Source organism: Oncorhynchus mykiss, chromosome 15 (assembly GCF_057628025.1).
Source record: "Oncorhynchus mykiss isolate SJ-2025 chromosome 15, ASM5762802v1, whole genome shotgun sequence".
In the NCBI taxonomy this organism is placed as follows: Eukaryota; Metazoa; Chordata; class Actinopteri; order Salmoniformes; family Salmonidae; genus Oncorhynchus; species Oncorhynchus mykiss.
The window spans coordinates 26,302,710-26,317,167 of record NC_143036.1 but is presented as its reverse complement, the minus strand read 5'-3'; the positions used below and the strand labels follow the sequence as shown (position 1 = coordinate 26,317,167).

At 41.8% G+C, this 14,458-nt stretch overlaps 1 protein-coding gene and 1 long non-coding RNA gene across 3 annotated transcripts in view; both read right to left on the bottom strand.

Moving 5' to 3' along the window:
• The window catches only part of LOC149977426 (uncharacterized), a 243,891-nt gene that overhangs the window by 69,790 nt on the left and 159,643 nt on the right, over positions 1–14,458 (bottom strand). The gene's annotated exons all lie outside the window — the stretch shown is intronic.
• LOC110489875 (F-box/LRR-repeat protein 7) overlaps positions 1–14,458 on the bottom strand; it is a 35,680-nt gene that overhangs the window by 14,608 nt on the left and 6,614 nt on the right. The gene's annotated exons all lie outside the window — the stretch shown is intronic.

Genomic DNA, 14,458 nt, shown 5'->3' with positions numbered 1-14,458 from the left:
AGAACCAACTTGACAGAGCTTGAAGAATTCAAAAATGAATAATGTGCAAATATTGTACAATCCAAGTGTGCAAAGCACTTAGAGACTCACAGCTGTAATCGCTGTCAAAGATGATTCTAACATGTATTGACTCAGGGGTGTGAATACTAACGTAAATTTGATATTTCTGTATTTCATTTTCAATAAATTTGCAAACATTTCTAAAAACATGTTTTCACTTTGTCATTACTGGGTATTGCGTATAAATGGGTGAATTCAAGCTGTAGCAAAACAAAATGTGGAATAAGACAAGGGTATATGAATACTTTCTGAAGGCACTGTAATAAGAAATGCTCCATGGTTTCAGATGTCGAAACCAGTGGCCAGGCTTTTGTGTACTGTCTGTAGGGGCTCTAACGTAATTGATAAGGACAGTAAAACGATCCAAAATAGAGAGACAGAACCTGCTGTCAGAATCTAGGCCAGTATTGGGTTACAATGGCTCTATAAAACCATATGGCCTTTATATCTCATTTTTGGAAGACTGAGTCCTAATAAGGGCAGAGAAAGTTTCATGGGATTTGTGGGAGAATACTAAGTCTCTCCCACCTTGAGTTGAATAAGTGGATGCTGAGATTTCAGTGCAGTGCAGAAGCTTGCCTGTCACCAAGGCCTTCACTACAGGAAGCAGCTACGTCACCAGACAAGCCCGAGTACAATGGAGCCTGGCGCTTCGCTTACAATGTGCATACTAGGGCAGGAAACTGTGGGAGTTTTAGAACGACCAGCATGACTTTTCTCTCCCAAACAGCCTGCTCCTCACTGAGCATGAGCAGCACCACGTGTCCTCTGGCCCCTCTGACACATACCCCCAAAACAACACTAATATCCTCAGGGCCTCGAAAAAAAAGGCCTCAGTGTCTGCTCCAAGGACACACAATCCCTCCCCCTCGCCTCTCCTCACTTCGTAAATCTTCGCTGAGGAGGACTGCAGACCCTCAGATATACGACAGCCAAACCCAGGCCTGATCTGCTCCAACTTTCTCAGCTCAGAGAGAGGCCATTGTGTGTCTATGTATCACAGCACTAATTTCCCTGAACGGAGATGACATTCTGAGGCTCTAAAAGTAATTTGGCGTCAGGGTAGAACTGATCCAGCCTCTTGCAAAGCGCTGACTGTAGAAACATTAGAAGCTGATGCAACATTTACAGGTTGCTAAAGCAGGGTATCAAGAGGGAAAAGCAGGAAGTGCTTAATGTCTTCTAACCAACTGCTGCTCCTGGACATAGAGCGTGCTTGAGGTAGTGTACTATACATGTAGATTTAGCAATGTTTAGTTTAGTGACAGTGTGGACAGCAGGTGTGGAATGATGGCCACGATACATAGCTAGAGCTGGGGGCTGGTCCAACTCAAAAAATGACAACCCTCCCAATGTAAAACATATTTTCACATGACCCTTCCCTTGTACTGTAAAATAAACGGAACACCCTCCCCCCTCATATAATTAACTCAAAATAATGTTAACGACCATGTGTTTATAAACGTGGAAATCGTCTTTGTCACTTCGGCATGCTTTTGTGGCACAGTTAATGCCACGCAGGGCTCCTGGCCAGATGATTGACAGTGCACTGACCACTCTCCCTGCCTGTACATTGCAATCAAAGCCGGCTGCAGGCAATGATCAGCTAGGGAGAAATTATATATATATAATTAATTATATGCAACGAATATGCACCACACAACCAATAAACAAAGCACACAGATTTCAGGCACTTCAATATCATGGTTTGCGTTTTCAACACCAATAAATAGACTATGTCAATATCAACAAAAAACAGAAAATACAGTGCCTTGCGAAAGTATTCGGCCCCCTTGAACTTTGCGACCTTTTGCCACATTTCAGGCTTCAAACATAAAGATATAAAACTGTATTTTTTTGTGAAGAATAAACAACAAGTGTGACACAATCATGAAGTAGAACAACATTTATTGGATATTTCAAACTTTTTTAACAAATCAAAAACTGAAAAATTGGGCGTGCAAAATTATTCAGCCCCCTTAAGTTAATACTTTGTAGCGCCACCTTTTGCTGCGATTATAGCTGTAAGTCGCTTGGGGTATGTCTCTATCAGTTTTGCACATCGAGAGACTGAATTTTTTTCCCATTCCTCCTTGCAAAACAGCTCGAGCTCAGTGAGGTTGGATGGAGAGCATTTGTGAACAGCAGTTTTCAGTTCTTTCCACAGATTCTCGATTGGATTCAGGTCTGGACTTTGACTTGGCCTTTCTAACACCTGGATATGTTAATTTTTGAACCATTCCATTGTAGATTTTGCTGTATGTTTTGGATCATTGTCTTGTTGGAAGACAAATCTCCGTCCCAGTCTCAGGTCTTTTGCAGACTCCATCAGGTTTTCTTCCAGAATGGTCCTGTATTTGGCTCCATCCATCTTCCCATCAATTTTAACCATCTTCCCTGTCCCTGCTGAACAAAAGCAGGCCCAAACCTTGATGCTGCCACCACCATGTTTGACAGTGGGCATGGTGTGTTCAGGGTGATGAGCTGTGTTGCTTTTACGCCAAACATAACGTTTTGCATTGTTGCCAAAAAGTTCAATTTTGGTTTCATCTGACCAGAGCACCTTCTTCCACATGTTTGGTGTGTCTCCCAGGTGGCTTGTGGCAAACTTTAAACGACACTTTTTATGGATATCTTTAAGAAATGGCTTTCTTCTTGCCACTCTTCCATAAAGGCCAGATTTGTGCAATATACGACTGATTGTTGTCCTATGGACAGAGTCTCCCACCTCAGCTGTAGATCTCTGCAGTTCATACAGAGTGATCATGGGCCTCTTGGCTGCATCTCTGATCAGTCTTCTCCTTGTATGAGCTGAAAGTTTAGAGGGACGGCCAGGTCTTGGTAGATTTGCAGTGGTCTGATACTCCTTCCATTTCAATATTATCGCTTGCACAGTGCTCCTTGGGATGTTTAAAGCTTGGGAAATCTTTTTGTATCCAAATCCGGCTTTAAACTTCTTCACAACAGTATCTCGGACCTGCCTGGTGTGTTCCTTGTTCTTCAAGATGCTCTCTGCGCTTTTGACGGACCTCTGAGACTATCACAGTGCAGGTGCATTTATACGGAGACTTTTATATCTTTATGTTTGAAGCCTGAAATGTGGCAAAAGTTTGCAAAGTTCAAGGGGGCCGAACGGGACGGGGATTGGGGCGGGGATTGCACAATAAACGTATTCCATTGTGGTCCCGAGATTTTATGTAAATACATATACAATTACATAGATACAGACACATTACAGAGATAGAGAAGAAAAATTGCTCAACCTCCAGATGAGTATGAGAGGGGAGTTTAAGTACACTTCTTACAAGCTTGTTTTGCTGGTAGCAATATTCTTTATTGTTTGGGGCTGCTGGTGACCCATGATGTGCAGGCATAATCAAAGTGACACTGGACTAGTGCACTTGCCAGAGTCTTTAGGGTGTCCATAGCTATGCTTCCATTCAATTGCTGACAGTATTTCATGTGGATATTCAAAAATCTTCAATATGCCATTTTCCTTTACAAAATGTTTTGCACCAGACAACATGACAGGAAAGATTTGAATTTAACAGATATATATAAAAAAAAAAAAAATTACAGACACCCATATGCATTCAGATCTAAGTATTCAGACACCAAGTTGACTGTGCCTGTAAACAACTGATTTCATGGCTTTGGAAGCCTCTGATAGGCTAATTGACATAATTTGAGTCAATTGGAGGTGTAGCTGTGGATGTATTTCAAGGCCTACCTTCAATCTCAAGTGCCTCTTTGTTTGACATCATGGGAAAATCAAAAGAAATCAGCCAAGACCTCAGAAAAAAAAAATTGTAGACCTCCACAAGTCTGGTTCATCCTGAAGGTACCACGTTCATCTGTACAAACAAGTATAAACACCATGGGACCACGCAGCCGTCATACCATTCGAGATGAATGTATTTTGGTGCGAAGAGTGCAAATCAATCCCAGAACAACAGCAAAGGACCTTGTGAAGATGCTAGAGGAAACAGGTACAAAAGTATCTATATATCCACAGTAAAACGAGTCCTATATCGACATAACCTGAAAGGCCGCTCAGCAAGGAAGAAGCCACTGCTCCAAACCGTCATAAAAAGCCAGACTACGGTTTGCAACTGCACATGGGGACAAAGATCATACGTTTTGAACAAATGTCCTCTGGTCTGATGAAACAGAAATATAACTGCTTGGCCATATAATGACCATCGAAAAAGGGGGATGCTTGCAAGCCGAAGAACACCCTCCCAAGTTCCTAACCATGAAGCACAGGGGTGGCAGCATCATGTTGTTGGGTGCTTTGCTGCAGGAAGGACTGGTGCACTTCACAAAATTGATGGCCTCATGAGGTAGGAAAATTATGTGGATATATTGAAGCATCTCAAGACATCAGTCAGGAAGTTAAAGCTTGGTCGCAAATGGGTCTTCCAAATAGACAATGACCCCAAGCATACTTCCAAAGTTGTGGCAAAATGGCTTGAGGACAACAAAGTCAAGGTATTGGAGTGGCCATCACAAAGCCCTGACCTCAATCCCATAGAAAATTTGTGGGCAGAACTGAAAAAGCGTATGCGAGCAAGGAGGCCTACAAACCTGACTCAGTTACTCCAGCTCTGTCAGGAGGAATGGGCCAACATTCACCCAATTTATTGTGGGAAGCTTTTGGAAGGCTACCCGAAACGTTTGGCCCAAGTTAAACAATTTAAAAGGCAATGCTACCAAATACTAATTGAGCGTACGTAAACTTCTGACCCACTTGGAATATGAAAGAAATAAAAGCTGAAATAAATTGTTCTCTCTACTATTATTCTGACATTTCACATTCTTAAAATAAAGTGGTGATCCAAACTGACCTAAGACACGTAATTTTTACAAGGATTAATTGTCAGGAATTGTGAAAAACTGAGTTTAAATGTATTTGGCTATGGTGTATGTAAACTTCTGACTTCAACTGTATATATTCGTCTGCATAATGGAAGAGAAGCTTAGGCCAAACCCCATAGATATATACATTTCTTTATGTCAGATGGCTACTGCGTCTGCTGTTCAGAGAGATATAGACGTACAGGAGGAGGGTAATTCATACATTTTCATACAAATATACAAAGATGTTGTATAAAGATAAGCATGATACTGTTAGATTATAGGAGTAACTGAAACAGTCTTCCTCAACTCAAGTTAAACTGTCAGAGTAAATTGGAGCGCCGGGGCACACTGCCTTCATATCATAGGCCTCCAGTAGCTAAATCTTAATAATAGCCACACCAAACCTTCACAAACATTTCTAAACTGTATTAAGGTAATATCAAAAGTAAGTCAAGCTATTGTTTATAGGGAAAATATGATTAGAATAGAGAATGTAAACCAGGGAAAAAAGACACAACTTTCCCCGGTGCTGGATAAAAAAAACAGAACCCTCCCCAAAAAATGTAAGTTTGGCAACCCTCCCCTATTTTGGGCCATCCCTCCCCCCAGTAAATGTTGATCTGTTCCTTAGCCATTTGCAACAGATGCACAGTAGATCGCAGCCAGTGAGGAAAGAATTCCCCAAACCATTGCGTTATGATTGGAGGAAATGTAGAGAACATCCCAGATGCTTTGCTACATGTCTTCTGCTCTGGCTTTAAAACCCCTGGATATAGGGCTGTAATTTTCATCCATATGGCATGGTTGCTTCCACCACAGCTGTCACTTTCTCTACTGAGTAGTGACACAACCCTCAGAGCAAACCCTCAGAGCAAAAGGAAGAGATAAACCAGAGCAAGGTAAAGCCCTATATCCACATCTGATGTCATATTGGCACACAGACTCACACAGATCCAGGTGTTGTATAGCCAAAACCTGACTAGCGGGACCACATGGCGTCTTTCCCAACTCCTGTCGAACATGCTCCAGTTATAATACTGAAAAGTGGGATTCAGAGTGAAAGAAACCAACACTGCAACTGCATTCAAACAAGTGGGTCTATGTCCTGCCTTCCAGAGATAGATCATGAAAAGACTAAGCAGTAAATCAGAGAAGAATTATAAGATGAAAGACTGAGGCAAACTGTGCTCCCTTCCCCTCCTCCTTGAGGAAATGACTTTTACTTGTTGTTTTTCTTTTTCTCTTGCAATCTCAACAGTTATTTTCTGTGCCTGACGCTCACATTTCCTCACTCTGGAAGTGAGGGAGAGAATGGGGGAGGGGCTGAGATAGTAGACAGAAAGGAGGTGCAATTACAACAAATATATCTCAGACTCGCATACAAACCACCTCAAGACAGCTATTTTTTTTCAATGTTTTCTTTGTGAAACATGAGCTTGATTATCGGTAAATAGCATGTTGGAGGGAGTAAAGTATCTAAATCAAACTAAAATAGGGCAACTATAGTTTAATAATCCATCTACCCTCCATATTGCGATGATTTAACATTGGAACACTGTGTGGCCTACATTGACAGATCCTTGCTATTTCTTTACTGTATATTATGTATATTATCCCTTGTAGAGGAGTTGTCATAGCGTAGACCTACATGTAACTTATTTCAAGCAGACCTCAAACACAGCTCTGCTTGGTCTGCCACTAGAAGTCAAACATGGGGTCAGGGTCTACAACGCTGGCAGTCTAGCACCTGCAAGACATTTCCATATAGAAACAGCTTCCTCCTCTAAACAAACCGCCATGCCTGTTTGAGCACCTTTCAACACAGCTGTCAGGCTGGAGGACAAATGATGGGTAGACCGCCTCTCTCGGTGTAGCAAAAACGTTCTGCTAATGCTCGGAAAACACAGCGCTGCCGCAAAAGTGTGACGTTTGCCAGGGGCCTGTGTTATTGTTTGGTTAGGGAACAACCCGCTCAATCACTAATAAATTAACTGTGTTATTTATGATCAGTGCACTGAAAACACAGAAGGTTTTGATGATAGCTGTTAAAAAAAATAAAAAATACTGTCTTGAGGAATCTTACTAGTACCCACTGGTAAGGTTTTGTAGCTTATAGTAACACTATGGAATATCCTGTGTCGTGCTGTTCATCATAACAGACCAACATCTCCTCAGACCATTTCATATCTGACAATGAAAAATCTACATGAACATACATCATATATGCACTATACTGTATATACAAAAGTATGTGGGCACCCCTTCAAATTAGTGGATTCAGCTATTTTAGCCACACCCGTTGCTGACAGGTGTATAAAATCGAGCACACAGCCATGTAATCTCCATAGACAAACATTGGCAGTAGAACAGCCTTACTGAAGAGTTCAGGGACTTTCACTGTGGCACCGTTACAGGATGCCATCTTTCCAACAATTCAGTTCATCAAATTTCTGCCCCGCTAGAGCTGCCCTAGTCAACTGTAAGTGCTGTTATTGTGACGTGGATACATCTAGGAGCAACAACGGCTTAGCAACGAAGTGATAGGCCACACAAGCTCACAGAATGGGACCGCCGAGAATAAACATCTGCACAGTCCTGTGTAGTTCAGTTGGTAGAGAATGGTGCTGTGGGTTTGAGTCCCATGGGGGACCAGTATGCAAAAAAGAATGAAAATGTAAGCACTCACCACTATAAGTCACTCTGGATAAGAGTGTCTGCTAAATGACTAAAATGTAAATGTAGGCACCAGAACTGTTTGTCGAGAGCTTCATGAAATGGGTTTCCATGGCTGAGCGGCCGCATGATGCCAAGTGTTGACTGCAGTGGTGTAAAGTTCCCTGCCATTGGACTCTGGAGCAGTGAAAACATGTTCTCTGGAGTGATGCAACTGTGCACAAAGCGAGGTCCATACAGAAATGGTTTGTCGAGATTGATGTGGAAGAACTTGACTGGCCTGCACAGAGCCCTGACCTCAACCCCATCGAACACCTTTGGCATGAATTGGAACACCGACTGCAAGCAAGGCCTAATCGCCCGACCTCACTAATGCTCTTGTGGTTCAAGTCCCCGCAGCAAAGTTCCAACAGCTAGTGGAAAGCCTTCCCATAAGAGTGCAAACTCCATATTAATGCCCATGATTTGGGAATGAGATGTTCAATGAGCAGGTGTCCACATACTTTTGACTGTGTAGTGTATTTACTTGAGCATACAAAATAAATGGATCATGGGTCTATGGGGCGAGTAGTTTACAAACAGCTGGAATTCAAGGGATTTATCGTCCTTTGGAGGATCAAAATGTTAACATTTTGGAGACAGCAGAGTTTTCTACTTTGCACTGTTTAGACTGCACTGCTGACCCTCACTGACTTCAGAGTAGCCAAGTGGAAACACACTTCAGACTGGCCAGAGGCTGATTATTGTACAGAGGACAATACATGTGGATTATTGGATTTGAATATATGGCTCCATATCCTGTGTGGGTTGATGAATGACAATGCCATTGCTAATTGAGAGGCTACTATGGATCTTGCGATAATCCAATAAGAAATGTATTAGGCTGGGGAAATTGGATTTGATATTGGGTATGAAATTAACTGGAAGAATAATTAGTTTGATTCCAATGGCCAACAGAGCCTGATTCCTTATCACACTTTTACATTAAAATGGCTAAATTCCACCTCATATTATTTTATCATGTTCACGAGTAGAAGACTAATGGCTACTTTTCCCTACACACTGTTTCACTTTTCTTTTGTTCCTGGTCAGACAGGAAGGAAGCGGGCATGTGTATTTTCCCCACCATTCACTGTTTCTAAGTTGCCTTCCTGGTGCCAGAACAAATTGCTGGTTGGTTTGGGGAGGGGGATGTCAACACAGAAGGTGCATGGCTTTGACATGGTCAACTTTCCAATGAATCACTCTCTTATCTGTGACTGAAGAAGCCTGATACTACTATGCCAAGTGGGATTTTTCATATTATAATTGCTCACTATCAACTACATATGCAATATCTAAAACAGCCACTGTTGCTACATACTATAGGTTCTGGGTGATGAGATGACTAAATACTATAGGAGTTCTACACATCCTATTTCTATGGCTGAACCACATTCCACCCCAGAGTAGAACCGTGCCAAAGAAAACCCTCCAGGCAGGCCCAGACTGCAGGGCAATGGTTTAACCCATGCTGGGAGTCTTCAACCTCATCCATCCCAGGGGAGGAATGTACAGTCTGAAGCTAATAAGCAGGTCAGCTGTTTGAGCCCACAAGCTCTCCTAAATAGCCATAAAAAACACATATCACAGAATGATATTGGATGACTTCATCAAAAGGTATTTTCCACTTGCTTAGATCCGCTGTGATGGAGACGAGGGGTATAACTCTTCATCTTCTTCATGTGGAAAAAAGGCATGAAGAAGTATTGCTGAACCACAAGAAGGTTCTGGGAAAACACGAGGGAGCTAAATCCCAAAGAGTGACTTGATGCAGGTGCACGGCAAGCCAATGGAATGAACAAATTCCCAAACCCTCAAATAAGCTCTGCAATAGTCTACTGCATGATGGCAATATACAGTGCCTTGCGAAAGTCTTAGGCCCCCTTGAACTTTGCGACCTTTTACCACATTTCAGGCTTCAAACATAAAGATATAAAACTGTATTTTTTTGTGAAGAATCAACAACAAGTGGGACACAATCATGAAGTGGAACGACATTTATTGGATATTTCAAACTTTTTTAACAAATCAAAAACTGAAAAATTGGGCGTGCAAAATTATTCAGCCCCATTTACTTTCAGTGCAGCAAACTCTCTCCAGAAGTTCAGTGAGGATCTCTGAATGACCTAAATGACTAATGATGATAAATACAATCCACCTGTGTGTAATCAAGTCTCCGTATAAATGCACCTGCACTGTGATAGTCTCAGAGGTCCGTCAAAAGCGCAGAGAGCATCATGAAGAACAAGGAACACACCAGGCAGGTCCGAGATACTGTTGTGAAGAAGTTTAAAGCCGGATTTGGATACAAAAGGATTTCCCAAGCTTTAAACATCCCAAGGAGCACTGTGCAAGCGATAATATTGAAATGGAAGGAGTATCAGACCACTGCAAATCTACCAAGACCTGGCCGTCCCTCTAAACTTTCAGCTCATACAAGGAGAAGACTGATCAGAGATGCAGCCAAGAGGCCCATTATCACTCTGGATGAACTGCAGAGATCTACAGCTGAGGTGGGAGACTCTGTCCATAGGACAACAATCAGTCGTATATTGCACAAATCTGGCCTTTATGGAAGAGTGGCAAGAAGAAAGCCATTTCTTAAAGATATCCATAAAAAGTGTTGTTTAAAGTTTGCCACAAGCCACCTGGGAGACACACCAAACATGTGGAAGAAGGTGCTCTGGTCAGATGAAACCAAAATTGAACTTTTTGGCAACAATACAAAACGTTATGTTTGGCGTAAAAGCAACACAGCTGAACACACCATCCCCACTGTCAAACATGGTGGTGGCAGCATCATGGTTTGGGCCTGCTTTTCTTCAGCAGGGACAGGGAAGATGGTTAAAATTGATGGGAAGATGGATGGAGCCAAATACAGGACCATTCTGGAAGAAAACCTGATGGAGTCTGCAAAAGACCTGAGACTGGGACGGAGATTTGTCTTCCAACAAGACAATGATCCAAAACATAAAGCAAAATCTACAATGGAATGGTTCAAAAATAAACATATCCAGGTGTTAGAATGGTCAAGTCAAAGTCCAGACCTGAATCCAATCGAGAATCTGTGGAAAGAACTGAAAACTGCTGTTCACAAATGCTCTCCATCCAACCTCACTGAGCTCGAGCTGTTTTGCAAGGAGGAATGGGGAAAAATTTCAGTCTCTCGATGTGCAAAACTGATAGAGACATACCCCAAGCGACTTACAGCTGTAATCGCAGCAAAAGGTGGCGCTACAAAGTATTAACTTAAGGGGGCTGAATCATTTTGCACGCCCAATTTTTCAGTTTTTGATTTGTTAAAAAAGTTTGAAATATCCAATAAATGTCGTTCCACTTCATGATTGTGTCCCACTTGTTGTTGATTCTTCACAAAAAAATACAGTTTTATATCTTTATGTTTGAAGCCTGAAATGTGGCAAAAGGTCGCAAAGTCCAAGGGGGCCGAATACTTTCGCAAGGCACTGTATGTCCTAAGTCTGGTATCATCAAACACTTTAATCATGATTTCACATCCATATGTGCAGTGAGGGTTGACAACTTTCCAAGCCAAGACTGATGCAATATTATTGTTCTTCTTATGAAGGTACACAATTAAATAAGGCCACCCAGATGACTTCACATAATCCAAGTGATGCGTCATCATGAAATTACCCGTGCTGCTACTGAATGCAAACCTTAGCTAGTTCAAATAGCCTAGAGAGAGGATCCTCTCCCAATCAGCAAGTTTGGCAAAGCCAGTTTGCTTTCGTGACTCCCAAGCTCACAAGGCCAGGAAATGTGATGGACCATGCCTCCAGATCTGAGCTCTGAGCCAATGTGTGATTTTGTGCAGGAGCAGCCTGCATCCTGATTAGTTTAGAGGGCCGTGGGGCTGGGTGGAGTGTGTGTGTGTGTGGGGGGGGGGGGGCTTTGGAGTCACGAAAGCAAACTGGCTGTGGTTGTGGTGGTTCCAGACCATGTAATTACTCCCACTTAGCAGGAAGAAAAAAAATAACAATTTCTGTCATAACACAGGAGCGGAATTATGGTTGGGCAGCCACCGACCGCGGCCCACTCTCCCGTACAGGTTGTTCTCCTAGCTAGCAGACACACAAGGCACAATTAGTAATTTCCCATAATACCCCAGTGAAGGTTCCAGCAGCTCCTCGATGGAGAGATACTGGTGAGTCAACGTTTCCCTCTGAGCCTAATGTAGTCTGGAGAGGAACAATACTCTGCCTTGTTTGAACCCAAGCTGAGAGTGGTAGACCAAACCTCCTGAATTGACTTGTTACAGTTCACAAATGGTTAATTGGATTATTCATTAACATTAATGAACATTAATGTTAATTACATTAGCTACTGAGTGGTTCATTATGGAACCAGTCATTGAAAGACCTTAAGACCAATACATATGCACTAGTGATGCGTGGGTTGACTCATAACCCACAGTCCCGCGATTATATCCACGGGGTTGGCATGTTTAGGGTCATGAAAAAAGAGAAAACTATCCATTAAAAGTCCATAAATGTATAATTTTTGTGGAATTCATTTCTATAGGCTACATTGAGGTTTTGCTTTCATTATTTGTATCTGGCGTTAATGCGCAACCTAGGCCTTAACTTTAGAGTCGTAGTGCGCCAAATACATGCCAAATGCTTTTGGAAACTTGGGAAGAAAAAGTTAACGTCGATCCACTGAGGCAAAAAGAATAACTCAATAACATAAAATCTGCGAAATGGAGAGTTGAAAATATATAGAAGGGAGGGCCAGAACAGCAGTCTAATGTTTGGGAAAGATTTGGTGAAGTGTTAAAAGAGGATGATAGCAGTGACGGCTATATGGCTATGTTATGTGTGATGATTGTGAGGCGGGATACAAATTCGACAATCACAAGATTGGGACTTCAAGGGAATTGTGCTGTTCAGATGGGTTAAATGGAATAGTACCCTAAATGAAATATGGACACTGACTGTAGGCCCATAACCTCTCACATAGCCAAATATAATATTTACTCCTGCAGAATTAAGCAGTTATTGCAGTAAAATGATATACCAAATATACATTTTGACTCTTTTTGAAATATTCTTTATTTATTTTAGCATCTTGAGAGAATTTGGCCATGCCAAATCTCTGGATTTCTTCATATATTTAAATGGGATGTGAATCAGTTCCTGCAGTAGAGTAAAGACAACTGTCCGTCTTTTCAATGTCTTCATTCCAACGCCTTTCATCTTGCTGGAACAGTTGCTAGCAGTTGATGCGGTTAGGGAACGTCTGTAAAGGTGCTATCTTTATCAATATCATAAAAGCTGATAGTATTTCAACCACATAAAATATTAATTCAAGCTGTCTGAAATCTTATAAAAACCTGTTGGGTCGTTTTAACAGCTTTTAATTTCCTTAAAACCGGCCAAACTGATCTCATTTGGAAATTTTGCATGGAAAATCTTTCCTGTATTTTTGGAATTATTTTATTTTCTACCCGGTCCCTAAATGTCTTTGCTGCAAGAGAGACGTGGAGATGGAAGAGGAAAGCAAAAACAAACTTTACCAATGTCAACTGCATTGAAGCATTCATTCTATCGATTTATGACATTCTGGTGAGCAAGGGTTTATTTACTGTAGTCTTCTAGGGCAACAAGTAATGACAGAAGGGAAGCTGAATGTATCTAATTATAGACAAGTTGACAAATAGCCTACCAAATTGTTGGAAAATATAAGCAGAAACATAAGCCTATCTAAAAAAGTATTTTGCCGTCTCTGACTGTACAGCACATTTTCTCTGTATTTGCGGTTAGTGCGGGCATCAGATTTCCACTTTATCACATATAGTCAAGGAAATGGAGGATGTGTTATTAGCAATTGCAGGCGAGCGACAAACAGCTGACCCACGCATCACTAATACGCACATACATGCACATTTTTGTACGAAACAAAAATTGCATCTGATATAATATGAAGTTTCACAGCATAATAGTCTTATTTATATTCTCTTCTCTCAGCAACACCTTGAAATGTATGACTGACAGCCAGAAGTACTGGGTAGCCTATGTGTTTGTTTTCTTGTGGGAGGCTCCACAAGAATACCTCATTCCTCTCTTTCAAAGCAAATATAAAAAGATTGGTGTCCATACAATGGAGTGTGTGTGTGTGTGTGTGTGTGTGTGTGTGTGTGTGTGTGTGTGTGTGTGTGTGTGTGTGTGTGTGTGTGTGTGTGTGTGTGTGTGTGTGTGTGTGTGAGTGTGTGTGTGTGTGTGTGTGTGTCTGTGTGTGTGTGTGCGTGCGTGCGTGCGTGCGTGTGTGTGTTTGTCTAAAGATGATTAAGAAGCCTATGCCATTTTTTCTCTTAAAAGGAAAACTGCCTGACCTTTGTCTATGATGGGTTTGAGGAGATTGAAGCTCAGCAGGCGCTAAGTAGAGTTATATGAAACACATTCTAAACAGCTGATAGAAAAGGAGACATTTAGGGTTTCATTCCATAAATGCAAGCAGTCAGTCAGCTCCTTTGATTGACGAACTGTCAAACAGATTGACATACCCTCAAGAAAGACATATGTTACACATATTGGAGAGTACTTTTTTACCAAAGCCAGAGCGTTGCTTGGATATATGCAACTGTCTTAATATCCTGGAGATTTTATTTGATGTTTGACAACCACAAAATCGACAGGAGTTACAAACACACTAGCACAATGAAGAGCAGGCCCCTGATGTAGCCAGGTTGGCACATTGCCTGGGCATACTCACTGGGAACTGGGGTTGGAGGAAGGAAAAGGAGAGCCACCATGGAACAATGTCTGCTTGGAAGGAGATGGTCTATTTGTGAGAGGCACAGAGC